A 27,347-nucleotide genomic window follows, 5' to 3' on the forward strand; every position below is an offset into this window, starting at 1 on the left:
ATAAATACACATAGACATCAATAACATAAATACACATATAATTAGATACATTGTACAGGTATGTCGCAACTATCGTCCTAGTACAGAAAATATATCGGAATTTAACAATGAAAAGCCAAGACACAATAAGAGGAAACCAAACTGGGATCAGTCCAGCACGATTTTTAGTCTGTGTTAAGGAAAAAATTTTTGAGCATTTTTCTGAAAATGTGTACTGAGGTAGCTGTAACGAGCGCTTCAGCAATTTCCGGATATTCGTTGAGAAGGTCTGGTATCATAAAGCTTAGTTTTTGATCGCCATATTTTGTACGAGAACGTGGCCTGGGTATTAAATTCTTTCGTAGGCAGTACGGACCGGGTTTCACTTGATATTTGGTTTGAATAGGTGTTGTTTGGTGCTGACGCAATATTTCCAGGGCCAAGTTGTATTTATACAATTTATGAATAGGCAGTATTTTATTAGATTTAAAAAAGGGTGTAGTGTCTTCAGAAAGTTCTAAATTTTCGATTGCACGCACCGCTCGCTTTTGCAAACAAAAAAGACTGTCTAGGTTGGTCTTAGTCGTTGTTGACCATACTAAGAAACAGTAACATAACCGGGAATGACGGGGTAACGTCCTCTGCAGGCCTCTGTAACAGCTGATCCTGGTGCCGACGCCAGGTGAATGTGCCCCTCGGGGTGGTTGCACGTACTTGGAAAGAGACAGGTCCTGTTTGAGCAACAATCACAGCGGGAGTCCACTTTGGTTTTCCAGAATAATTACGTGCTAACACGCTGTCGCCTACCAAGAAGTGACGTTCGCGACACGGACGACTTAATGCCTGAGTGCACTGTCTGTGTGCTACTCTTTCCCCCACGGAAGGCTTTACGGCATCTAGCCGACTGCGTAAGCGTCGTCCTAGGAGCAATGCCGCCGGTGATTCACGAGTCGTCGCATGTGGCGTGTTGCGATACGACAGCAAAAATTTATGCAGCTTTACCTGCAATGTTCCTCCTGTGCCGTCTTTGCGCAGCGCATTCTTTAAGGTCTGGATGAAACGCTCTGCCAACCCATTGGAGCTGGGGTGGTAGGGAGCCGTGAGGACGTGGCGCGCTCCCATTGCCTGCACGAAGTGCTTGAACTCCTGCGAAGCAAAGTGAGGTCCATTATCGGAAACAATTGTTTCAGGGTAACCAAAACGTGCGAAGAGCTCAGTCAAACAACGAATCGTGCTTTCTGTAGTTGTCGATCTCATTTCGAAAACCTCTGGCCATTTAGAATGTGCGTCGACCACCACTAAAAGCATGGTATTCTGAAAAGGTCCCGCAAAGTCTACGTGAACACGCTGCCAGGGTGAAGTCGGCCATGACCACGGGTGAAGAGGTGCGTTGATTGGAGCGTTACGTTGCTCTTGACAACTAGCGCAGCTTCTGATGCGAAGTTCCAGGTCCGCCTCAAGAGTTGGCCACCACACGTAGCTGCGTGCTAGTTCTTTGCTGCCTACGATGCCGGGATGGCCGTCATGGAGTTCGTCCAGAACGAACCCTTGTAGCTTTGCAGGCACGACTACTCTTGCGCCCAGCATGACGCATCCCTGATGCACCGTCAGTTCGTTGCATCTGCGAAAAAAAGGCTTCAACTGTTCATCCTTGATCGACGCGGGCCATCCTATATTTGTGAATTCCTTCACTTGACAAAGAATTCGGTCTTTACATGTGGCAGCCGCGATATCTCGACTAGAAACAGGCAACGAGTCCAAGCGCAACGAATAAAATGTTTCCTCTGTTTCTGTGGTTTCCGCTTCAAGAACTGGCAGCGGCAGACGCGAGCAGAAATCGGCTTCAGCGTTCTCGCTCGATTTTTTTGAAGATAAGATTGTAGGAATAGGCTGCCAACGTAACGGCCCAGCGTTGCAAACGAGCAGCCGCGATGGTGGGAATACCGGTTGTCGGGCCCAATACTGTTTGAAGCGGCTTATGGTCTGTGACCAATGTGAATGAGCGCCCATAAAGATAGAAGTGGAACTTCTTTACACCGAAAATGATGGCTAACGCTTCTTTCTCCAGTTGACTGTATTTCTTTTCCGCTTCAGATAGCGTGCGTGAAGCGTAAGCAATGGGCCGCGCCCTTCCGTCATCGTAGACATGAAATAGGACCGCTCCTACACCATACTGAGAAGCGTCGCATGACAGCCTAAGTTGTCTTTCAGGGTCATAGTGTGCGAGCGTAGGTGGTTGTGCCAATAGCGCTTTCACTTGGTTGAACGCTTTTCTAGCATGCTCGTCCCAGTGCCACGCTACCTTTTTTTGCAGAAGTCTGAAAAATGGTTGAGCTATCGTTGCTAACTGGGGCACGAACTTACTGTAATAGTTCACAACGCCCAACAAAGACTGAAGCTGCTTCTTTGATTTTGGTTCTGGAGCCTGGAGAAGTGCGTCAACTTTATCTGACAATGGGGCAATGCCTTCAGCGCTGATTTTGTGCCCAAGGTAGTGAAGTTCGCTTTGAAAAAACGAGCACTTCTCTTTCTTTACCCTGACACCTCGGCTTTGAAGACGCCCCAGCAGCGCTTCGAGATTAGCTAAGTGGTCTTCTAGGGTTTTCCCAGTTACCAAAATATCATCTAGGTAGCAGCAAACACCCTTGAGGTCCTTCAACATCGTGTCCATTATCTTTTGGAAAATCCCCGGCGCGGAAGCGATTCCAAAAGGTAATCGGTTGACGACAAACAATCCTTTGTGCGTGTTCAAGGTTAGGTATTGCTTTGAGGCATCAGACATGACCACTTGCTGATAAGCGCGGTTTAGGTCGATCTTTGAAAAATGAGTGCCACCAGACAGAGCCGCGAATAAGTCATCGACCTTCGGCAACGGGTAACGTGTGACGTCAAGGCACGGATTCACTGTCACCTTATAATCGCCACAGAGACGTATGCCACCGTCTTTCTTGATAACGGGTACCACTGGCGTTGCGTAATCTGACGTGGCAACGGCCGTTATGATGCCCATTTTTTCCATCTTCGAAAGTTCAAGCTCAACCGCCTTTTGCAGTGCGAACGGCACGTTTCTTGCTTTGAGAAACTTCGGTGCCTGATTAGGCTTGAAATACAGCTCGGCCCTTTCTTCTGTAATCATGCCTAACTCATCTTTAAATAGAGAGTCGTACTTTGCCATCAAGGCGTGTAGCCTTTCCTCTAAACGACAAGAAAAAGGCAGCTCTGACCTTGGCAGCTGGTGGACGTTCCAGATTTTGCTCCACTCCAGCCTAATTGCCTGAAGCCATTCCCGACCCAGCAACGGCGGCCCCTCCTGGTCGACGACGTATAAAGGAAGGCTCGCCGTGTTGCCACCGTGCTGCACCTTGACTTGCAGGACGCCTTTTGGGATCACCAGGGCTCCTGTATAGGTGCGGAGCTTCACTTCTGTCGGGTTGAGCCTGGCTGATGAAAGAAATTGGCGGTATTGTTTGAAAGGCATGACTGTGACGGCGGCACCTGTATCTAGCTCCATATGGACTGTCACATCATTTACTTTCATCGGTACCATGATGGGCTCAATACTGGGAGCAGATACGCCCTTTACGGATACCACTTCCGAGCGGGATACTACCGATAACGTAGTTACAGTGTCTTTGAGGGGGCGTTTCCCTCGCGACGTGCTGGAGGTGCTACGGCAAACTCGTTGTAGGTGTCCCCTTTTGTTGCACTTATAGCATTTGTCATTTACGTGGGGACACGCTTTGCCGGAATGTTTCGGCGACCCGCAGCGAAAACATGCCTGCGACTGGACACTCGAAGTCGCCTGTACCTTATGCATGAGGTTGGCTGTAGACACCCCTGCAAGGGCTTCCGCAGTGCTTTTCGATGCCGCCTCCATAGCCACAGCGCGCTCTACCGCTCTCTGAAACGTAAGCTTGCTATCCTCCGTGAACAGCACTCGCTGTATATCCTCTCTTAACAAGCCGCAGACGAAGCGATCCCGGAGGGATTCATCTAACGCGCTTCCAAAATCACAGGTGCGTGCTAGCTTCCGTAGCTCGGCAATGTAATCAGAAATGGACTCGCCTTCGACTTGCTGCCTCCTGTGGAACTTTGCTCGCTCGCCCATGACCGACGGTTTCGGCGACAGATGGTCCCCCAGCGTCTTCTTTAGTACCTCGAAGCTCTTGGCTGAAGGCAGCTCCGGGGCAACCAGCGATTTCAGAAGACTGTAGGTACTGGGGCCTATGATGCTCAGGAATGCATGTACTCTGTCACCTTCGGGAATGCGGTTGACGATAAGAAACGACGTCAGCCGTTCTTCGTACGACGCCCAGTCATTCGAGGAAACGTCGAATGGTTCCATGTGGCCCAGTTGAGCAGCAAACTGCGTCGAACCTGCACTGGCTTCTTCGTTCATGGTATCAGTCAGCGAAGAAAAGAAAAAGCAGTACTCTTCAATCGTCGATACTGAACAGAGGCTGAATGCCGAGAACACTTGCCTTCCTTGACGCTGCGCAGCTCTTCAAAATCCCATCCTCGTCGCCACGTGTTACATTTTGCGCCAGGCGTGTCGAAAAGGATCAGACAAGTTCCGGGTGAACGACGTTTATTAACCCATGCTTGTGGGTTGAGGCTCGGCAAGAAAGAGAAGGCCGCTAGCAAGGGGCACTCTGCTTTTAACACTTAGTGGCGCATGCGCACTTCGCAGAGTGCTCTTATCAAGACGAGCGCCAGCCGACACAACAGTCACCACAAACAGGAAAAGAACAAAACACCGAGTTGCTCCAGAAATAGCGCTTCGCTTTCTACGATATACACAAACGTAGGCATTTTGCTCCCAAAGCGTGAATTGATGTCCAACGTAGTATTATCAACTGGTAGTGGCATAATATCACCAACTGAAACGTGCCTGAGCAGTGACGTTACTGATAGCCAAGTTTTAACAAACCTGCCCGGTGTCTGCTTATATCGGAAAGACCACGCAGGAGCCAGTGGAGGTGTTGTACTGGTCGCAGTTCGCGAGAAGTTGGCATGCTCGCTAATTGACGTTGCGTCCGATCTTGAGATGTTATGGTTGATAATCCATAGCTCTCCAAAAAACGTGCTACTTGGTGTTTGTTACGGACCCCCCAGTGTCACTACTGATTTCTATTCGACTTTCTCCCACCCTCAGTGTAGGGTAGCAAACCGGATGCTGTTCTGGTTGATCTCCCTGCCTTTCCTATCCTTGTTTTCTCTCTCTCTCTCTCTCTCTCTACTATAAACTTACTTACGTCATAAGCGAACTGGTAACAGCTCGCCCAAACGCACAAATCATCTTCTTCGGTGATGTTAACTTTGCGCAAATAGACTGGTGCAACATAGAAGTTTTATCGCTATCCAGACACGCAGACACCAAGAATTTTGTCGATTTGTGCCCTCACTTTAACCTATCCCAGCTAGTAACTGAATCAACCAGGATTTTGCAGCAAACGTCCTCGATATCGTACTAACCGATCAGCCTGACAGCCTTTCATCCATTTGCTTTTTACCCGAGATCAGTGATCATAAAGTCATCCATGCCACTTTTTCGCTCAATTGATTGGCACAGGATACCTTTAAGAAAACAGTATGTCTACACGACAAAGGAAATTACGAAGCAATAACTGAAGCTATGAATACATTCTTTCCTGTATTTCAGTCACCTTTCCAAGACCATTCCGTTAACAGCAACTGGACGCGCTTTGAAAGTAAACTAAGTGACCTCACAAACAAATTTATTCCTAAAGTCACCTTTCATTGCTCTCTGCAGAAACCATGGTTCACAAAAGCCCTAATATGCATAGAAAATAAAAAAGTGCCTTTATCGCACTTCCAAGCAACGAGGACGCCGATGCGCCTGGGATAAATATTACGACGCTGAACAAAGCAACGTTAACGCACTGCGTCAGGCTAAAGAGTCCTTTTACCACAATAATCTACCAAGCCTATTAATTATTAATCCGAGGAAACTTTGGTAAGTCATAACCAATAACGAAACGCGCACTTTTAAGATGACTAACGAATCGAACGATATTATTAGATTCTGATTGCCCTGACGTCATTAATTTTGCCTTTGCTTCTGTGTTCACTAACAAATCTGATGCACCTTCTATTTCGTCATCGCTCAGTATGAACTCTTCAATGCCAGCCATCGTTTTCAATGCAGATAGTATTTGTGCGGTCATCTACAAAATCAAGTGTTCATCATCTTCCTGCATGGACGAGATTAATTCGACCCGCCGTGGTTGCTCAGTGGCTATGGTGTTAGGCTGCTGAGCACGAGGTCGCGGGATCGAATCCCGGCCACGGCGGCCGCATTTCGATGGGGGCGAAATGCGAAAACACCCGTGTACTTAGATTTAGGTGCACGTTAAAGAACCCCAGGTGGTCGAAATTTCCGGAGTCCTCCACTACGGCGTACCTCATAATCAGAAAGTGGTTTTGGCACGTAAAACCCCATATTTAGAAGAATAAGAAAGAGATTAATTCAAAATTTTTAAGACACAAAGCATATTGCCGCAGCCTATTTGTATTTGCTTTTTGGCCCAGTCTCTTTCTCCAGATTTCATTCCAGATGACTGGAAAATTGGCAAGGTCATTTCAGTCCAAAAAATCAGGCAGCAGAAACTCACCGCTAAATTAGCGCTTCATCTCCCTAACAAGCGTCCCTTGCAGAATCATGGAACATGTCATCTACTCTCTTATCATGGCTTTTCTGGACTCGAGTCACTTTTTCATCCCGCTGAGCACCGATTCCGCAAAAGCTTATCGTGTGAGACACAGCTGGCCATCTTCCTGCACAATGTTCACACTAACCTTGATACTAACATGCAAACTGACATAATTTTTCTGGACATCTCTAAGGCCTTTGATAAAGTCCTTCATCAGCATCTAATACCGAAACTTACAAGACTTAATTTACATCCTGATATTTTGAACTGAATTATAGAAATTCTTAGTAACCACTCCCAATCTGTCATCATAAATAGCCCTGTGCAAGTAACATCAGGCGCCCCTCGAGGATCAGTTCTTGGCCCCCTATTACATTAACATATATTAATGACTTACCTTCACATGTGTCCTCTGAAATCCTAATGTTCGCCGATGATTGTGTCATTTATCGCACTATACGTAGCAACTCCAAGCAAAGAGCACTGCAGAAAGACCTCGCCAACATACTAACATTGTGTGACGATTGGTTAATGACACTTAATGCTAAAGAATGTTGAAGTTACGTCAGTCACTCGTAGCAGTAATTGACTGGTATTTCTTCACCAAATCAGAAGCATGCCTCTCGAACTAGTCTAGTCGAATAACTACCCAGGTGTCACTATGGTCAATGATATGTCCCGCCATAAACATATTTCTGCCATCATATCATCTGCTAATAAGACACTAGGCTTTTTTAAAGCGCAATATCCGTCGGGCTCCACAAAACGTAAAACTGCTTGCATACAAATCCCTTGTTCCAGCAAAACTGGAATATGCATCTGCCATCTGGAGGCCACATCGAGCATGTCATATCATCTCACTTGAATCTGTTCAGAAACGCGCAACTAGGTTCGTTCACTCACAGTATTCACAGGATGCAAGTATTTCCGCTCTTAAAGCAGAATCCGGATTAGCACTACTATATAATTACTTACGCATTGCTAGTCTTGAGCTCTATCACAAGTTCTTTTTCAGCCCCCTTCATCCTGCGCCATACATCGTTCCCCCAGCGCGTGTCTCTCACCGCACCAGTCATCTGCAGCACGTCGCAACCCCGCGTGTCCGAACCGCTTATTTTTCCACATCGTTCATTGCTCGAACAGCTGAAAAGTGGAACGGCCTTCGAGCTGACATTGTTGACACTGCTTGCCCATCCTTGTGCCAACAGCGTGGGTTCGATCACTTTGCATATAGATAATGATGCATACATAACGTGCAACTTATGTAACACTCACCCCTTATGCTATACCCCATCCGGGGGTCTTTAAGGACAATAAACTGATCTGAACTGAGCTGTACGAGTGGATTTGTGCAAGAATATTATATTCTTCAGTGAAATACAGTAATAAAATGAGTTGAAGCATGCAAAATGTATTGCGGTGATGGGAAGTGACAGTTTGAGCAAATACCAAGTGTAAGCGCACGTGTCACTATTTAGCATGCCTTTGAGGGCCCTTCTGGGCCCGAAAGGGCTGACGGGGACACCAAAGCTGGAATCCGGACCGGTCTTTGAGTTGGCGGCTCCCCTAGGCAGGGTCGTGCTGGAGGGCCCCGTAGCGGGTTCGCATGCAAGATCGGCTATCCGCGATAGGCCCGGACATATGAAAAATTATCTATAATGAATAATCAACCCAATTTGAAAGGAAATAACTTCCTCCAGTCAAGTTTCTATGTGCAGAACGTGTTCTTGAGAGTACGCACTCCGCGAACAAATCACACGGAGCTGGTTGCTAGAGAGACTAAAGATTTGCTTAATAAAGAATGATGCATTTTGCCTCGTCCCAGTGTTGACGTGCTGTTGTCTCAACACTATTCGAAATATTCCCCATTTTGCAGGTTCTCGGCAGCTGCAGCACTGCCAGATCTTCTCCTAAGTGGTAAGCTTCGTGGTCACCTCTTGTATTTTGGGTTTTCGTGTCTAACAACGTGATACTATTGTGAGCTTGATTTAACGGTGCTTCACTGACAGCTTCTCATGCTTGTTATCTCTTTGTGACAACGTCCGCACGCATAGTGATAAATTGTTACGTCCTACCTTTTCTTTCTTTTCTTCTTTCTTCTCTCTCTGCTTTTGCACCCCTTCGCCCTTCCTCCTCTGGTTAACCCTACCTGTCTCATTTCTATCTTCGTTTCCGCGTAGCGGCCTGCGATTTCCTCTTCTTTGGGGATTCTTGTGGCTTAACTTTCGGTACGACATCGTTCGGCTCATGCCCCTCCTTTAGACGTGTTCTCCATTGTCGTACGGTAAGGAGGCCGCTCGTAACCTAACCGACGTAACCCAACTTTCAAACTTGGCGCCGTCCTATACGCGCACCCACCGCACTCGAGACGGTCGCCAACCGTGGCATGCGTGCCATCCTGCTACATTTATACGAAGTTGCGTGCATGGAACGTCTCGCGTTTTGTGTTCCCTCCTCTCGATGCCTCCGCGAGAGCGCAGGATAGTGAGAGCACTCGTTCAACGGAAAGCGAGCGTGAAAGCGCCATCGTGTGCGCGGCCGAGACGCTCTTATAGAGGCAGGAGGAGAGGGGTGTGGCTGGGGGAGGGCGGGTGTCGTGCATTTTCTCTCGGCGCAGTGACGACGCCAACGACGACGCCGCAACGAAGCGCGTTACAAAGTCTCTCGCCTGGTTTGCTCGCTTGGCCGTGGTACAGAGGAGCGCGTCCCTTTAAATCACGACGACTCCAAAGAACGCTCTCCGCCCGAAGGAGTTTCGAGGGGAAAGCGCAGCTAAAAGAAGGGGCCTAAAGTGGGCCTTCTCGGTGGCGAAGAGAGGGGGATATCGGCCCGTCGCGTCGGAGGATGTGAGCGCGCACGCGGAGTGGCAGTCCGCGGTATACTCTCGAAATACCGTAAAATCTCGCGTACAATACCAGCTGTAATACAATACCCTGAAAAATTCATAGGGCTCTTAAACTTCTTTTTTAAATGTCCTTTCATAGTGTCACCAAGATATTTTGTAGGCGGCTATAAAAATACAATAAAAAACAGCATAGATCCGCATTAACGTCGCCGCAACAATTAACGTGGCAGAAGCTTACTTGACTTTGCGTAATTTGATGCAAATTCTCATCTTACATGCGGAACCTCGTGGTTCACTCGCACTGCCAGTGGGTCTAGGGAAAGCCAGAGAGAGAGAGAGAGCGGCCCCATCGAAAGGCGGTCGCCGTGGCCGGGATTCGATCCCGCGACCTCGTGCTTAGCAGCTCAACACGATATCCCCTAAGCAACCGCGGCGGGTAGACCAACTATCGAGATCTCCCTCCTAGAAATACTGTAGTCGTGTTTAAAAAGCTAACACTTTTTGTCACGATTCAGCGGTATAACCTAATCAGGCCGCGTATCAATTACACTATGTTGCAGTTATTCACGACGTCACTCGCGTTAACATACAGTCAGCCACAAAAGTTTACGGAAACACGGGATCTCAGAAAACGTTCAATTTCCAAGCAGCCTGTAACAGTAGTCAGTAAAACCGAACATCGCAATGTCGTTCGCGTGTACTGGTAGAGGCTGTAAATGCGAATGGTAGGCTGCGTTGTGAGGCTGCGCAGATATTCGTTTTCTTTTTTTTTTCGTGTTCCGTAAAATTTTGTGGTTGACTTCACATGCTCCATAATTTGAAGGCGTGTTCGTCCTCAGAGGCTAGATAACGCGCTTTGAAATACATGCGCTGCCGTCACTATTGCTTTAAGTTTCGGAATAGCATAGGCGGTGCATTGCTTCCGCGTTTTGAGTGTATTACTGAACCATTGCATATATACGTTCATTCACCTACAATATTCATATTATGTCAGTATTTCCGCACTTAAAACACAATCCGGACTAACATTACTATCTAATCGCCGACGCGTTGCTTGTCTTGAGCTCTATCACAAGTTATTTTTCAGTCCCCTTCATCATGCGCCATACATCATTCCCCCAGCACGCATCTCTCACCGCACCAGTCATTCGCAGCAAGTCGCACGCCAGCGTGCCCGAACTGCACCATAGCATATATACGTTCAATTACCCTGTCAGTATGTCTGACTAAAACTTTATATTCGTGTCACTGAATTTAGGCTTACCACGTCTAATATAGTGACCGGTTTCGAGGGCGCACGTGTGCTGGTTTCTCGTTTGCTTGCGTACATGATTACGCGTGCAAGCAGCGCAGTGACTTTCCGTGGGTTTGCATTTCGTGTTTCTAAACGTGTTAGCAATGCGTGAGAAAAAAAAAACAGAAATCTGAGGCCGAATTCATAAAGCTTTTTGCGTCTAAGTGCTCTTTGCCAATGACTGCAGTCACCTTCGCTAATGACATATGTCCATATATGTCTAAATTAGAACAATTTCGCTCGTATGAACGCTCGTATACCGTAAGGGCTTCTTGTCAAGACGGGCTGTGCTCCTTCGGGGATGTTACGTCACTTTGGAGTTTCTATAGTTTCTAAAAAAACGGGATTCAGGAACAGTGGCAAAGTTAGCGAAAACGTAGAAAAAAAATATACCACAAGTTTGTTTGTTACCAGTGCTGTTTTTATTTTGTTGTATTTTCTTTCCCTCTGCGTTTATTTGTGTTGTGATGGTAATATTAACGACTCCTCGTGTCCATGAATATGTTTGTTTACTACACGAGCCAACATACATTTCCACTCGGGAAAGAAATATTACGCAAGCCTCTGGAAAATATTTCTGAATATTGTTTACGGCTGGTTTTGATTTCGCCTGAATTGTAAATGGTTGGTTAGAAAGTAACTTTGTGATAACGATATTGCGTAAACACATTATAGCGCGCTTTTATTTTTTCACTCAAGGATCCCTGGGAAGCCTCAGCCTGTAATAACAAAATTAGAAGTTATCATAAAAGCTTTCCCAAGGGCACCTAACAGCCAAACATAATGTTCGATGCGTCATCACGGAAGGCTAACGGGGAGCAGCTCCTAAGAACCAAAAGTTTTGTGAATTCGACCGCTCATTATTTGATGTCTTATAATATTTAACCAGCTCGCACTCATCAGCTCGGCCACTCAGAACGCGCAACATTTCGCTGAAGCAGACCCACGTCTTCCTCGTTTATTCTTATAGGGTTGACGAAGTGACAGTGCATGTTCTCGGCCACGCAATCGTTGTCGTGCGGACGTGCTAAGCCTGAGGTAGCCACCCCAGTGAAACACTATTTGTACCCCCTTCTTGTACTGCCTTCGCCGTGAAAGCGGCCGCTCGTAATATATGCCGCCCAAAGGTAGCCGTACTACGTCCTACCGCTCCCTTACCTCCTGCTCCTTCCCTCACATTCGCGACTTTAGGTTGTAGGCGACGCCTATGAGGTGGCAAGAGAAAAAAAAAGAAAGGAAGAACAGGAAAGGAGCACGTACGGCGAGCGGCGATTTATGTTCTTGCAAGTTTAATTAAGGACAAGTTCAGTTCTAGAGTGCCGCCGTGCCTGAGCAGAGGACAAGACCCTGGTACAAGGAGATTCTTTTTAACCTGTGACATCGCCTCGTGAAGTTCTTAGGAATTGCTTTCGCGGGTAATTCAGCCAAATTAACAGTAGCGGTTAAAAGAAAACAGTGCACGCATTTTTTTTTTCCTTCACTCGCAACCATCGCTCTTTCACAGAAGCTTTGTTAATGAGGTTCAACGAAAAGGTGCCTGCACCATTCCTCGAGAAAATGTCGAAATAAAACACGAAAAAAAAACAAATGGTGCCTCGGACTTCGTAACTATCCGTCCCCTCCAAAAACCCAAGGGCAAATCAGGTTCGGAATTGTTTTATAAATTGATTTGCCGCACAAACAGAGAACAATCAGTGACGTTACCACAGTATCTACTGGTGGTATACATCTGGTGTAGGTGCTTCTTTGCCCATTCCTCACCTCTACCAGATAGTAGATAGATAGTGAGGTAGTGAGATACCGTAGATAGTGACGTTTAAGAATTACAATGGCAAACGCGTGGGCTAACAATAGAGTGAACTTGTGCCCAGTGAAACAAGTGAAACACGAGGCATCGTTTGCAGTTCTTGAGTTGCCAGATGGACAAACGTCTTTGCGTAAAGCCAGCAATTTTGTGTGAGTGACGCAAACCTGTGCAGGAAGACAGAGAAACAGCGACTATGACGGTGATAGTTTGGCAGCGGCTGCTTTTCTTTCTTTTTTTTTTACTTCGGCGCGGAAGGCTACAGCTTATGTCATGACCTGGGCCGATCCCGAAGGCGAGACAATGCTTGAAAGTGTCTTCCTAGCGTCATCTGATACGAGGAAAGGACTGCGAAATGTGGGCCGATCCCGAAGGCTGTACGGTCTGACGAAGTGTCTCAAGGAACTACCTTCCACAAGGCCTGAATGGCCGAAACTGGTATGGTCCGACTTGTGCCGCGCGGGAAGGACAGTGGTAATTCTGTGGCCCAGTCGAAACTGATGCGCGCCCACGTGCTCTTGCTCGTGTCATGTGACATGCCGCACGCGCCATTCGTCTCGGAGAGCCAGTTGGCGTAGGCACGCGAGAAACATGCGCGCGATATTGTGGTCTCACTTTTATAGCATCGGGCTGCTGTGTTGAGGGTTGGTGGTTCGATGCCACCATCTGACGCTTTATATCTTTCTTTCTTTCGTTTATCGAAGGAGCGCGAAACGAGGCAATACCTATTTACTGCGAAGTGCCTGAGCTAGGTGATTAAGACCATTCTTCGCATTATTAATCGCTCGCTTACCTTCTAGAATGTGCTAATCTCACGGGTGTGTCAACCGGCACGTCGGTCAGCTAGCGCCGTATCACGGATGTGCACCCGTGAGAGTATAGGTGCATGCGCTCAAGCGGTCCTAGTGTCCCAGCATCGTCTGCTAGGCTGTTCGAATGAGCCCGGCACACCCCCCTGCTGTCTATCAGCTCATCTGCCATTTGCGACCGCTTAATGTAACCACTGAGAGCGCAGCAGCACGCGTGCGCATTTCTGTTCGAATTCAAAAGCTTAACGGGATGGCGTATACACAGAATTCCTTGTGCGCATGCGCCTGCCGTCGCAATTTTCATAGCTGCGCTTCGCAACACGGCACTGACCGTAGAATCGCTCGATGCTCTCGTGCGAGATTAATAGCTTTCGCGTCACACGTAATGTGATTAGATAAAAATATTTAAGCCGCGAAATCCGTGACAACATTAAAGAATTTTCGAATACAGTAGCCGCGCGTTGAGCCACGCGATAAATTATCTCAGTGTGACGATCCGGTGAAATATGGTCACCGTCTAAAAACAAAAACAACGTACTGCAATCACGCGGAAATACAGGGTGCGGCAAAAGTTCCCGCGCTCTCCGGAAATCAGCTGTAAAAAAGTCAAATGGCTAGATGATGAATAGGTTGATGATGAAAATGATGATAATAAGAGAAAGAAAAACCGCGGCGTGGGATAGAAGGCAATCCTCGAAATGGGGTGGCCAATATTTTACTTGGATTGGCGTTATTCTAGTTGGATTGGAGATTGAGCTGGCCTTAACGTTAGCAGCATCAGGCATCCTATATATATATATATATATATATATATATATATATATATATATATATATACTGCTTGGTACTTGCAGGTATGCTGTATCTTTATCCATATTTTATTCACTTGTCATCATCATCATCAGCCTGGTTACGCCCACTGCAGGGCAAAGGCCTCTCCCATATTTCTCCAACAACCCCGGTCATGTACTAATTGTGACCATGCCGTCAGTTAAGTTTTTTGCTGATTGTTCTTTTCTCCTTGAAGTCGACCAAAGCCTCTTCAAGGTGTTTATCGGCGTAGATGAAGCAGGAGGCAGGTTGGAGGTAACAAAACTTGAAGATATATTGTAACGGAAATATTTACACAGTCAAATACACAGTGAGCAAAAGAACACTGATACAAAACACACAAGTAAACAGCGCCTTACTCTTCTACTTTCTCTTAAGTTAGAGCCTAGGACAACTGTCACTACATACGACCAACCGAGTCTCACTGTTCTACCACTAAGTGGTTACGGCCCAGACTAGCGTTGCATCGTACGGAGTCTTACTGTTCTATCAGGTTTAGTGATTACAGCCTAGACTGAGGAACAAGCACCTCGTCTCGGTTGTTATAGGGGAAAGAGACAAAGAAAAAGGGCGGTAGGGTCGTTAGCCCCTCCCACGGAAGCAATTGCCAATGAGAGTTGACAGTTTCTTAAGCCACAACCCAAAGGGATGGGCTTACTCTCATAAGTGAATCTATTGCAAAACCACCCTGTTTTCCCTCTTCCCACATCTTCTTCTCCCCCTCCTATTTCCACGTGGTCAGTGACGGCGTCGGCAAACACGCCAGGCATGCATGATTTATTGAGGCCATCTCGCACCTCAGCGGCGTTTCTAGCCAGCAAGGGGGGGCTCGGGCGCTGGTGTCCCAACACCGCGTACCGTATTCCCCCTCAAGGTTTTTCCTGGTAGAAAACTAATTACCGCTGGCGGCATCCGGACTCGGGTGCTCTTCAAACGACGCCGCGCCCCTCTCTACGGCGCGCACTGCATGTTGCAACCGACACAAAGCGGGCTCTCCCCAGCGCTCAAAACAAGATGCACGTGGCTGCCGTCCGAATGCGAGGGGCGCGAACCCCCCGCTCCGTACGCGCCAGACGTGGTCAACATTGCTAGCAGCTGCGTCTCCAATTAGCAGGGGACTCAAGAGCCGGTGCCACAACGTCGCGTATACAACCGTCCCGCTCGAGCTTTGTCCGCGTGGCCCTATTATGACCATCGGCGGAATGTCAACAAAGCCCGCGCAAAAGCATTTGCTCCGAATCCGTTTTGCGCCTCTGCCCCGCGCCCCCCGCGGCAGCGCGCGCCTCGGCTCGTTACCGACACCACGCGGGCCGTCCGACCCCTCACAAACAGAATCGTTTGCCGCCCGAGGCGCTGGGGGGTGGACGCTTCTCCATTCACAAAACGCACGTGCAACTAGCGGCACTTCAAAAGTATATACAAAACAACCATGCAGCCCTACGCCGTCCATTCTTCCTGTTCGAGAGATGAGCGGCCTAACACGTCCCCCCTAAAGAGTATACTGGGCTGATTTTCGCTCAGTGATACGATAAATCACTGCCGCGATTACGTAATGAACATTCTAACCACACCCTAGCCTAATTACATCACAAGAACAAACACTTTCAAGTAACAAAGCAAGAAGAGAGTAAAAAGAAATACACAATACATGTCATCAAACTATTAAGCACACGATTGCAGTTCCAAACTGTAAGAGCACTCTAGTGTCTCTGGGTCTTGAATCGGCACTCACAAAGTCCGCAATATACAGCGCCAAGTGAGCAGGAACATTCACGCCCATCCAGTTGGCATGGCACTATAGTATTACGCTGGCTTCCATGAGCTGTTGTGAAGCCTGGACAAAGCATCCGCGTTACCATTACTGACACCCTTCCGATGTCGCACTGACACGTGATATCGCTGTAAAGCCAGCGCCCATCTTGTCAATTTTGCCCCGTGTGGAGTCGAAGTTGTAAGGTACGACAATGGATTGTGGTCGGAAACAACGTTTATCTCGGCACCAAAAAGCCAGTAGTCAAACTTCTTTAAGGCCCATATAATGGCAAACGCTTCCCTCTCAATTGTCGACCATCGCGTCTGAGTCGGCGTGAAGCGGTGGCTGGCAAAGGCAATAGGCCTCTCCTTTCCCTCGGCTGTCATTTGCGCCAAACAAGCGCCCGCCGCCGTAGCTGATGCGTCTGTGAAAAGCCAGTAGGGCTCAGATGGGTCCGGAGTGCTGAGCGCAACGGCCTCGCACAGGGACTGTTTCAGTGTCTGAAATGCCGTCTGAGCTTCCTCCGGCCAGGGTATGCTATTGGGTACCGCTTTCTTTGTTAACCGCGTGAGCGGGCTCGCCACCTCTGCATATTCTCTGACGTACTCGCGATAGTAGCCGCACAGTCCTAGCAGGCTGCGTAGCTCCTTTTTAGTGCGTGGTGGCACCAGATTCTTAATTGCAGCTATTTTCTCTGGATCTGGTGCGTGCGTCCCTGAACCGACAATATGCCCGAGGTAATGAATGTGGGATTGTGCAACCTGACACTTTTCCGGACTGGCTTTCAGCCCAGCCTTTTCTAGGACCTGAAGGATAATGTCGAGATGCTTTAAGTGCTCCTTCCACGTGTTAGAGAAAATGGCAATATCATCTAGGTATGCCGTGGCGTATGTCTGATGTTGCGATAAGAGCTTGTTCACCATTCTCTGAAAGGTCGCGGCTGAATTTTTTAGCCCGAACGGCATCACTTTCCAAGCATATTGACCTTCATGCGTTACAAACGCGGTGAAATTCTGACTCTTCTTTTCCATCGGTACCTGCCAGTACCCGCGCCTAAGGTCTATCACCGTAATGAACTGTGCTCTTCCCACTCTGAAAATCAATTCTCGAGGATTCATCATAGGGAACGCATCCACTTTGGTGACGGCATTTAGCGCGCGGTAATCTACACACATGCGGATTGTCCCATCTTTTTTCCCTACGCATACTACCGGATGCGCAAATTCGCTTTCAGTAGGATAGATCAGTTTCCAAGCCAAAAGTTCACCAACTTGCCGGCTGACTTCTTTCTTTAACAGCTCAGGTATCCGATAAGGGAACGTCTTCCTTGGCTGGTGCCCTGGTTCTAATTCTATCCTATGTTGACCCACATTTGCCATACCCGGAATGCCGTCAAAGAGTGCACGATGCCTTTGAAATACAGCCTGTATTTCCATCTGGGAATCAGCATCTAGATGAGCAACCTTTTCACTTGTCACCGCCAACTCTTCGCGCCTTATAGTTGTAGGTTGCGGAGCATATTCTACCTCCCCAAAGTCATGGTCCTGATCGAAAATGACCCCAATATGGCTGACTCTTGCATAGTATGGTCGAATGTAGTTGGCGTGAATACTTTTCACTTTACCCTCTACTGTTTCAACCCGATAAGAATGCCGTCGCTCACGTCCAACCACTGTGAACGGGCCCAGCCACTTAGGTGCCATCTTACCATTCCGATCGTTGTCGAATACCAGCACTTTGTCGCCAACCTTAAAAGCTTTGTCTCTGGTGCTGCGATTATACGCACCAACATAGCTGTCCTGACGTGTTGCACTAGTTAGCTCAGCGATATTAGCAGCGGTCTCGAGTTGCTCCCGAAGTTGCTGTAAATACTTAGCGGGGTTCTCTCTTAAAGTTGCAGGTACCGTCAGTTCTCCCGTCCACGTCCGCTGTAGTATTAGAAGCGGTCCCGTGGGGTTTCTTCCATACAACAGACGGAATGGAGCCACTCCGGTAACCTCATGGGGAACTTCCCGATAAGCCCATAAGACAAGCGGGATCAATTTGTCCCAATTTCTCGAGTCTCTTTGAATGACATGGAACAACATGTTTTTCAATACCCTGTTCCATCTTTCTACGACTCCATTACTCTCTGGGTGTTCTGGGGTTGAGAACCTTGGTGCGCAACCTAATTTCTCGAGCATCGACTGTGTGAGCTGTGATTTGAAATTAGTGCCCTGGTCGGAACAGATCATTTCCGGAACGCCAGTACGACTAAAAATTTCAATCAACGCGTCGCAAGTCGCCTTAGCTGTCAAAGAGCGCAGTGGGACAACCTCTGGCCACCTTGTGCAAATGTCCACCAAGCATAGCGCGTACCTATGGCCTCTCGCTGACGGTGTGTCTAAGGGTCCAATGATATCCACGTTGACAATTTGAAAAGGGTGCTCTGGCCTAGTGAGAGGAGTTATAGGCACTCGGTCCGTGCGACGCCTGTCAGAGCGAATTTGACAATCATGGCACGAGCGACAATGCTCTAATACCTCCTTCTCCATGCCAGGCCAAAAAAAATTATACCTAATGCGCGCTTTAGTTTTCTTCGGGCCTAGGTGCCCTCCGCATAGTGACTCGTGAGCCAAATGCATCACCTCACTGCGCTTGTCTTTCGGAACAACTAGTTGTCTCACTCGGGTGCCTACTATTGAGTCCCAGTGGTATAAGAGTCCGTCAGAGACGAACATGCCGGATTTCCCACTCCGAGCATCTTCCCACCCCTTCTTTAAGGTAGCGTCAGCTAGCTGCAATCTGCGGAACTCTTCTCTCTGGCTTATTGACGCATCCCTCTCTTCATCAATTAGCTCAACTTCCCCAGAAACACCTTCCTCCTCCAAAGTAAAGTTGCAGGCCACTACCTCGGCTTTCTCATTTGATCTCTCTATCCTCTGAGTAGGCTCGGCCGGTGCTACAGTGGATTCCAGAGAGCTGCTGGCCCTCAACAAATGTTCCCAATCTTCCTTGGTCAACAAACAATCTGTGCCCTCGACGAGCTCATTAGTCAACGCGCAGAGTAGGTCAACGTTCTGAGGTTCCGCTGCCATTTGCGGGCTATTTAACTTCACCGGCAACGTTGCTAGCTTTGCCTCAATAGTTTTACCAAATGCAGACACCAATCGTATCGTGCCTGAAGGCTCCACAATACATTGCGGAAGCAGACTCTCGCGTATGACAGTTATTTCACTCCCCGTATCTAGAATCGCATCTGTAGATACGGTTCCGCATGAGATCGGGATCAACTGTAGGTTAGTCATGCCTTCACCTTTGTGTTTCAAGGCCTCTACCTTTGCAGTAAGGACTCCATCAGGTGTCCCACTTCCCGTCTCGTCGACTATCACCACCCTTTGTGCCCTCGGCCTTGGCTCGGTAGCCTTCTTTCGCTGGTTTCCCTTGTCACTAGACTTCGGGCAATCCTTAGCGAAATGGCCTGAGCTGTGACATACGTGGCACTTTAGGGCGCTTTTCGCCACTCGCGTCGGCTTTTGCCCCATCTCTGCCGCTGATGGCTTTGAGGCATATCCTTTGCCTTTCGCTTGTTCCAAAGTTTGCAGTACTTTGGCAATCTCAGGCGGCTTAAGCCATTCCTCGCCTTCTCGTAGCCTCACGTACTCAAGACCCTCTATACTAAGGCCCGCTTTTATACGATCCGCGACCATGAGTTCTGCCATCACTTCTACAGTGTCGGCTCCTCTTACTTGAAGGTAGTAGGAAAAATACGTTTTCACTCGCGACGCGAACTGTGACCACGTTTCCTCCTTCCGCTTCACTGCTCTCTCAAACCTTTGCAGATACTCTGCAGGAGAAAGCTTCAGTTCCATCAACACTGCCTGTTTAACTGACTCGTAATCTGTACTCTCTTCCTGGTTGAGGTTACGCAGTAGGTAGCGAACGCGCTCAGTTAGAGCTGGCATGACTAAATGCACACGACTCTCATACGGTACCCCGTAAGTAGCAAAAAGTCTTTCTACCTCCTCAAACCATAAGGGTACATCCGCGTCACACGGCAGGCGGAACCCTTTCAGCACTTTTGCGCATTGCGCGACGGAGTCGAAGCCCATTCGCCTCCGATCGCCCCGCTCCGACTCAGCGCTGGACGACGTCCCATTGAGACGTTCAGCATTCGTCCTTGCCTGCAACAGCCTTTCGTACTCAATCTGAAGTTGTATACAGGTAGTCTGAGCATTGAGCCTTTGAATTTCAAGTTCAAGCGTTCTTGTATCATTCGGAATTTGCAAAGGCTGAGATGCCTGCTGCGAAAATTCCTGGCTCTGACTGGGTTCTCTCATTTCATTTGACTTATCGGAATTTAGCCTATCGTCATTTGATAACTCCCGATTCCGATCCATTTCCGCCACCGTCGCACCCTCAACTCCATTAGACTCCATTGTCTCTGCGCCCCTGCGTGTCCTCACCATTTTCTCTACACATCAACTGCCATGCCAACTTGAGAAAGACGCAAGAAATCCTGCTCACCCTTTGCTGAATGCACTGTCGTTTTCGGATCTCCTCCACGGTGCCGGGCTTGGCTGCTGTGGGATCTTCTCAAAGGTGCAGGAGGTGCTCGTTGGATGACTTGATCCCTTCACCACTGGTCCAGGATTCGATGTTGTAGAGTTCGCCGATCCTGTCGACTGCGCCAGTTAAGTTTCTGATGATGATTTGTTCTTTTCTCCTTGAAGTCGACCAAAGTCTCTTCAAGGTGTTTATCGGCGTTGATGAAGCAGGAGGCAGGTTGGAGGTAACAAAACTTGAAGATATATTGCAACGGAAATATTTACACAGTCAAATACAGAGTGAGCAAAAGAACACTGATACAAAACACACAAGTAAACAGCGCCTTACTCTTCTACTTTCTCTTAAGTTAGAGCCTAGGACAACTGTCATTACATACGACCAACCGAGTCTCACTGTTCTACCACTAAGTGGTTACGGCCCAGACTAGCGTTGCATCGTACGGAGTCTTACTGTTCTATCAGGTTTAGTGATTACAGCCTAGACTGAGGAACAAGCACCTCGTCTCGGTTGTTATAGGGGAAAGAGACAAAGAAAAAGGGCGGTAGGGTCGTTAGCCCCTCCCACGGAAGCAATTGCCAATGAGAGTTGACAGTTTCTTAAGCCACAACCCAAAGGGATGGGCTTACTCTCATAAGTGAATCTATTGCAAAACCACCCTGTTTTCCCTCTTCCCACATCTTCTTCTCCCCCTCCTATTTCCACGTGGTCAGTGACGGCGTCGGCAAACACGCCAGGCATGCATGATTTATTGAGGCCATCTCGCACCTCAGCGGCGTTTCTAGCCAGCAAGGGGGGGCTCGGGCGCTGGTGTCCCAACACCGCGTACCGTATTCCCCCTCAAGGTTTTTCCTGGTAGAAAACTAATTACCGCTGGCGGCATCCGGACTCGGGTGCTCTTCAAACGACGCCGCGCCCCTCTCTACGGCGCGCACTGCATGTTGCAACCGACACAAAGCGGGCTCTCCCCAGCGCTCAAAACAAGATGCACGTGGCTGCCGTCCGAATGCGAGGGGCGCGAACCCCCCGCTCCGTACGCGCCAGACGTGGTCAACATTGCTAGCAGCTGCGTCTCCAATTAGCAGGGGACTCAAGAGCCGGTGCCACAACGTCGCGTATACAACCGTCCCGCTCGAGCTTTGTCCGCGTGGCCCTATTATGACCATCGGCGGAATGTCAACAAAGCCCGCGCAAAAGCATTTGCTCCGAATCCGTTTTGCGCCTCTGCCCCGCGCCCCCCGCGGCGGCGCGCGCCTCGGCTCGTTACCGACACCACGCGGGCCGTCCGACCCCTCACAAACAGAATCGTTTGCCGCCCGAGGCGCTGGGGGGTGGACGCTTCTCCATTCACAAAACGCACGTGCAACTAGCGGCACTTCAAAAGTATATACAAAACAACCATGCAGCCCTACGCCGTCCATTCTTCCTGTTCGAGAGATGAGCGGCCTAACACCGTCCCTGCAAACTTCTTAATCTCATCCGCCCACCTAACTTTCTGCCGCCCCCTGCTACGCTTCCCTTCCCTTGGGATCCAGTCCGTAACCCTTAATGACTATCGGTTATCTTCCTTCCTCATTACATGTCCTGCCCATGCCCATTTCTTTTTCTTGATTTGAACTAAGATGTCATTAACTCGCTTCTGTTCCCTGACCCAATCTCCTCTTTTCTTATCCCTTAATGTTACACCTATCATTCTTCTTTCCATAGCTCGTTATTCACTTGTACGCAACTTTATTTCTTTTCTTGTTTGCTTTAAGAGTTTTCTTGGAGCAGCGGTACTTGCCTGCTCCTTCCGTTTATACTAGATTGTTTTCATGGCACACACCGTGTGGTGGTTTTTTCGCAATGGTCCTCGGCATATCCCGGATGTCAGAATACAATTTCACGGAAAACTTCAATCTGATACATTATAATAAGGAAATGTACTTGGTACAGATCACGTAATGCGTAAAACAGATAACCGGCGGCTTACTAGAGTTAGAGATAGGGTGCCAAGTAGGAAGTGAAACAAAGTTGAGCGCAGCAGACGTTTTAAGCGGTGTGATGAAATCAAGAAAGTTGCAGGCGTACCATGAAGTCATCTCGCGCAAGACGGGTAATTCGGAAAGGCTTTCCTCCTACAATGGACACAAATTATACTACGACGGCTGTGATGATTATGGTGATGATGATGATGGTGGTGGTGGTGGTCGTGGTGGTGGGATCGTAGGTGTAGGAAGAAATTGCGTCATGAATGGAAACGGCAGCAGTGCCTGGACCACACGGCGTCACGGGCAGAAAGCAATAAAGAAAGAGCGAAAAAAGTTGAAGAGCCAAACGAAGTTAGTTTTATAATCAGCCACAAGAAGGCGCTCGGTTGCAGTATTTACGGGGCAAGTTTTCATATCTATATTCACAAAAGTATCCACAAAAGCGCTTACAGAAGTAGAACCTGATCAGAAGGCATATTGTTCATGGTTTCTTTGGAACACCATGTGTCATTAGTCTTCAGCCGTGGACTCTTATTATGCAAACGCCTTATCGAAAAACTATAGCAGGACGGTCAGGAGCCCGAGGGTACGCGGACACCCAAAAAACAAGCTCTATTACGAAACATTGGCTCGTTCGCGTTTCAGTTTGTTCCGGTAGTGCCGCTGGGTTAGATATACTTACCAACCCTAAATGATCGTCACTGCGTTTTGGGAGCAGCGGGGGTCGCGAGTCGATAGCGTCCGCGACCGATCAGGCCAGACCGAACGATCACCTGAATGCAGACTAAACTCTAATCGCGCCCGGGCATTTCGTGTACAAAGGGTGCGCGCTGGTGCCGCCGATGCATCGACGTTAAAAAGAGAAAAGCGCTCGAGGGCGCTACGCGCACCCCCCCCCCTCCCCCACCCCCATTGCTGGCGGCCGGCCAGCGAGGCTGCGCAGACGCTTCCGGCCGAAAGTGGTGCGAGCGTGTCCCGAATCCGATCGCCGGTTCGGTCGAGCGCACACAGCCGACCTACATGCGCGGGTCATCAATTGCCACGTGACGCGGTCCGTCGCGGCGTACCGAAACTGCGGCCGCCACCGCCGCCGATGCGCACCGTGGTCCGGCAACCGTGTCCAACGTGAACTCGCTTCGCCAGACTGCCTGGACCTCGACGCTATAGTCCTCGCTGTAGCCGTGGGCTTCGCAGACTTTCGCGCACATTACGTTTATACATATTTGAGAGCTGCGCACCGGGTTCTTTGTCTTCTTTGCGTTTGTTTCTCTCGCGGTGGATGAGCCCCAGTATCTGCGCGCTCATTCCTTACTATAGTGTCATTACACTTTTTTTTTTGCCTTTGAATATCTCTGCCCTAGAAGTTTATTCTCTTCATGCCTCGGCGACTGCGCCTCGGAACAAGATATCTCGGTTTGATGCGCTTTCGTCTTCACTGGCAGATCATTATCGCTACGTTTTCTTGTTTTCTTCCCTTTACACACAGCAGTTTGCGTCGACACTTCCACAGCGGCTGTACTGCGAAGGTAACACGCCCGTAAAAGCATGCAAAAAGAGATAGCTATGTGCAGTGAGCAAAAGGTTAACCCTCGGTTGTGACGTTGTTAGGCGATTCTCGACTAGCGCGTCCTTTTTTTTTTTCTACGATCCTTTTTACGTTTGCTTTCATTTCAGCTTGTCCACTTTCTTTCACGTCCTCGTAAGTCGACCGGAAATACGTGACCGTACAGCGCGTCGCGAATAATCGGTGCCATGTTGACGCCGACTGCTCGCGCGCTCGACTGTGACTTGGTGGCGCACAACACCGCTAGTATATATAGTCGACAGTACATTCTCCACGCCCGAGAGCGCATGCCAGTGGAGGCCACATTGTACTATAGCCAATGGTGCAGCTGTGACCATGCGGCGTGCCCGCGCTTTGCGTTTTCGCGACCCGGTGGCACATTGTTCGTGCCATTCGTTAGCCCTCACGCGCACCGCTTCGTGACGAGCGTCTTGCCACCATTTAGAGTCAAACTGTGATCGTGCGCATGCGCCCGCACTTACTGCACGTATACTACACTCAAGCTGCGTATACGTGTGCACGCATGCCGGAAACGTCATGTGGCAGAAAAAAAAAAGGGGGGGGGGGGGGGGAGGTGCCGCGAGATGACGGCATATGTTACATGGGGGGTATGGTAGTGCGATTCAAAGACGGGACAAAAGAAGACACAAAGGTACACACACAGCGATGTCTGTCATGTCTGTCCTGTCTTTGAATCGCGCTACCATACCCCCCTTGAAGATGCATTACCAACAAGCCCACATTGCAACCCTCGTGAACGATATGTTACAAGTTGCGTATTCATGACCACGACAGACGAGAGCGGCTCGAGTCGTGCATGGACGGCACCGAAAAGCTGTCCTGACTCGCCCCCGCAACGCATTCGCATGAACTCTAGCTAGGTCGGCCGACAACGCTGCCTTGTGTCCGAGTGGGCGGCGTGCAAAGGAGGGAGTGGCTCATTTTGAGGATTCCATGAGGCAGCCGTAATACCAGGCCGTAGAAGAGAGAGAGAGAGACAGAGAAACTGGTTCGCGTATGTTCGCCGAGTGTCCCGTCTCACCGACGTATACGCGACAGCATCCCTAGCTTTGTTTACAAGAACTCAAACCCCACCGGATCGCATCTGCACTCGAGCTGGCTCAGACTGACCAGACCTCGTTTAAATATATGCACAAGCCAAATGGTTTAGGCGAGACACCACCATGCCCCCCCCCCCTCTCCCCCCGTCGCCCACCCCCCTACACCCTTGTAGGCGGGTTTACCAATTTCGCCTTGACGATTGCTTGGCCGAAAGCGCTAGCGTATACATGAACCGGCACACGTCGTCTCGACATGATTTTACCAGTTTCCTGTAAACTTAGTACTTATGTGTATAGGGTTCACTGCTAATTTGAAAGAGGGACGAAACAAAATTGACTCGCCGTCCCAGCCCTGCGAAAGTGAATGTCCAGCGGAGCTGTTGAAAACCACCACTACAACTACTGAGGAGGGCTATGCAATGCCTTGTTGCTTTAGAGCAATGATAGTAATGGTAATTCCGAGCAATGGTAGTAATGGTAATTTTGGCAGCACGCGGCCGCTGGTCGTATTGTCGTTTCCTTTTTGCCTTTGGCGCTGCTCGTATCGCGCTGCTCCTCGGGAGCTTTAACTAAGCGTTGCGTACCCACAGCGGTTCTATAACAAGGAAACCAGTAGCTAGACTGGTTCTTCTATGTATGAAGACCCCCCGTGGTTGCTCTGTGGCTATGGTGTTGGTCTCCTGAGCACGAGGTCGCGGGATCGAATCCCGGCCGCGGCGGCCGCATTTCGATGGGGGCGAAATGCGAAAACACCCGTGTACTTAGATTTAGGTGCACGTTAAAGAACCCCAGGTGGTCGAAATTTCCGGGGTCCCCTACTACGGCATGCCTCATAATCAGAAGGTAGTTTTGGCACGTTAAACCGTACAATTTAATTTTTAATATATGAATGGCTAGTGACGTCACTCACCGCGTCGCAAGTTGCCGTCGCCACGACAGCTTGCGCAACAGTAATATTTACCGGAAAACGTATGCTGGGAGCCCTACGTGCTTTTCAGTGTTATCAGGAGCACTTATCAAAATTTATCTGGTTCGCATGCTTGTTTTGTGCTTGCTCTTTATTGAAACGCATGCTGTTCTGTATGTTGTATGTGTGATTCCAAAGAATGTATGCAGTTTTGCTTCTCTACTCTGCTGAGTGCTTGAAGGCTCTGCCTTACGGGGGCACGAGCTACTGCTCCTGCCCGCATTTTTACAATTGCTAGTAGGTATACAGCGGGGCTTGGCGTTTCTTGCGGCGCTCGACATTTCTGCGCAGACGCGAGTAAGAGCGGGTGCACGAGAGAAAATCTGGGGGCATTTGCTTTTTGAATATGGCTCTGCCTAGACACTACGGAGGAGGTTTCTTAGCCCGTGTTTTATGCGTTTATCCCATAGACACGCCGGCATTGCGGAGTGCGGTCGAGTTGGTTTACGCTCCGTCGCTGGCTGCCCGCGCGGTGAGGCAGTGGGCACGGACGCCCTATTGAGTGATTACTGTGTCTTGAAGCGGTTCTGACTGGTGTTGTATAAGTCGTGGGTCGCTTTTTCTGTCGCGACGATAGATTGCATTTTTTTCAAGCACTGCTCCAGCACGGCACATGTAACTGGCAAACAGAGGCCTCAGGAGAGCATCTGAGTTTATAATAAAGCAGGCAGCGCAAGATCTCCGGAGCACCCAAGGGGTAGCGGGGGGATCAAAGCTGGAAACAGGGCGGACCGTGGGTTGGGGCCGCGCAGGCCTCGGCGAGCCCCAACCCACGGACTAGTCCGGCTTTTAGCTTTGGTGTGTCCCCATTGCCGCTTTGGTGTCCTGGAGGCACCGCCAATAATGCGATATAATGACACGTTGTTTCAATTAGTAAAAAACACGATTGAATAAATATAATCACGTCCAGCCGCCAACTTGCGACGCTAAGTTCAGCACTACCACGCCCTGCGACTTCTGCCGGCACGCCTAGAGACAAACGCATAAAACACGTGCTAAGAAACTCCTCCATAGTGCCTAGGCAGTGTCATATATTCAAGGAGCAAAAATTCCCCACATTTCCTCTCTTGCACACGCTCTTACTCGCGCATGCGCGCCCACGTCCGGCGTCACCGCAAATGCCACGCCCCGCTGTACCTACTAGGAAATGTAAGTACGCCTTCTGCCCTGCATTGATGCCGAGATCAGTACGCATCTTTGCAAACGGACGCGGACAGGAAAAATGCAGACCACCGAGAGACTAACACTTTC

General features: G+C 49.1%; 1 protein-coding gene across 3 annotated transcripts in view; it reads left to right on the forward strand.

Annotated features, from left to right (window-relative positions):
* Positions 1 to 27,347, forward strand: part of LOC139059120 (uncharacterized) — a 724,926-nt gene that overhangs the window by 606,752 nt on the left and 90,827 nt on the right. For all 3 annotated transcript variants that reach the window (XR_011513933.1, XR_011513931.1, XR_011513934.1), the window contains one exon: positions 8,530 to 8,570. The gene's annotated coding sequence lies outside the window, so the exon portion shown is untranslated. The remainder of the gene's footprint in view (positions 1 to 8,529; positions 8,571 to 27,347) is intronic.

Source organism: Dermacentor albipictus, chromosome 4, assembly GCF_038994185.2.
Source record: "Dermacentor albipictus isolate Rhodes 1998 colony chromosome 4, USDA_Dalb.pri_finalv2, whole genome shotgun sequence".
NCBI classification, from domain to species: domain Eukaryota; kingdom Metazoa; phylum Arthropoda; class Arachnida; order Ixodida; family Ixodidae; genus Dermacentor; species Dermacentor albipictus.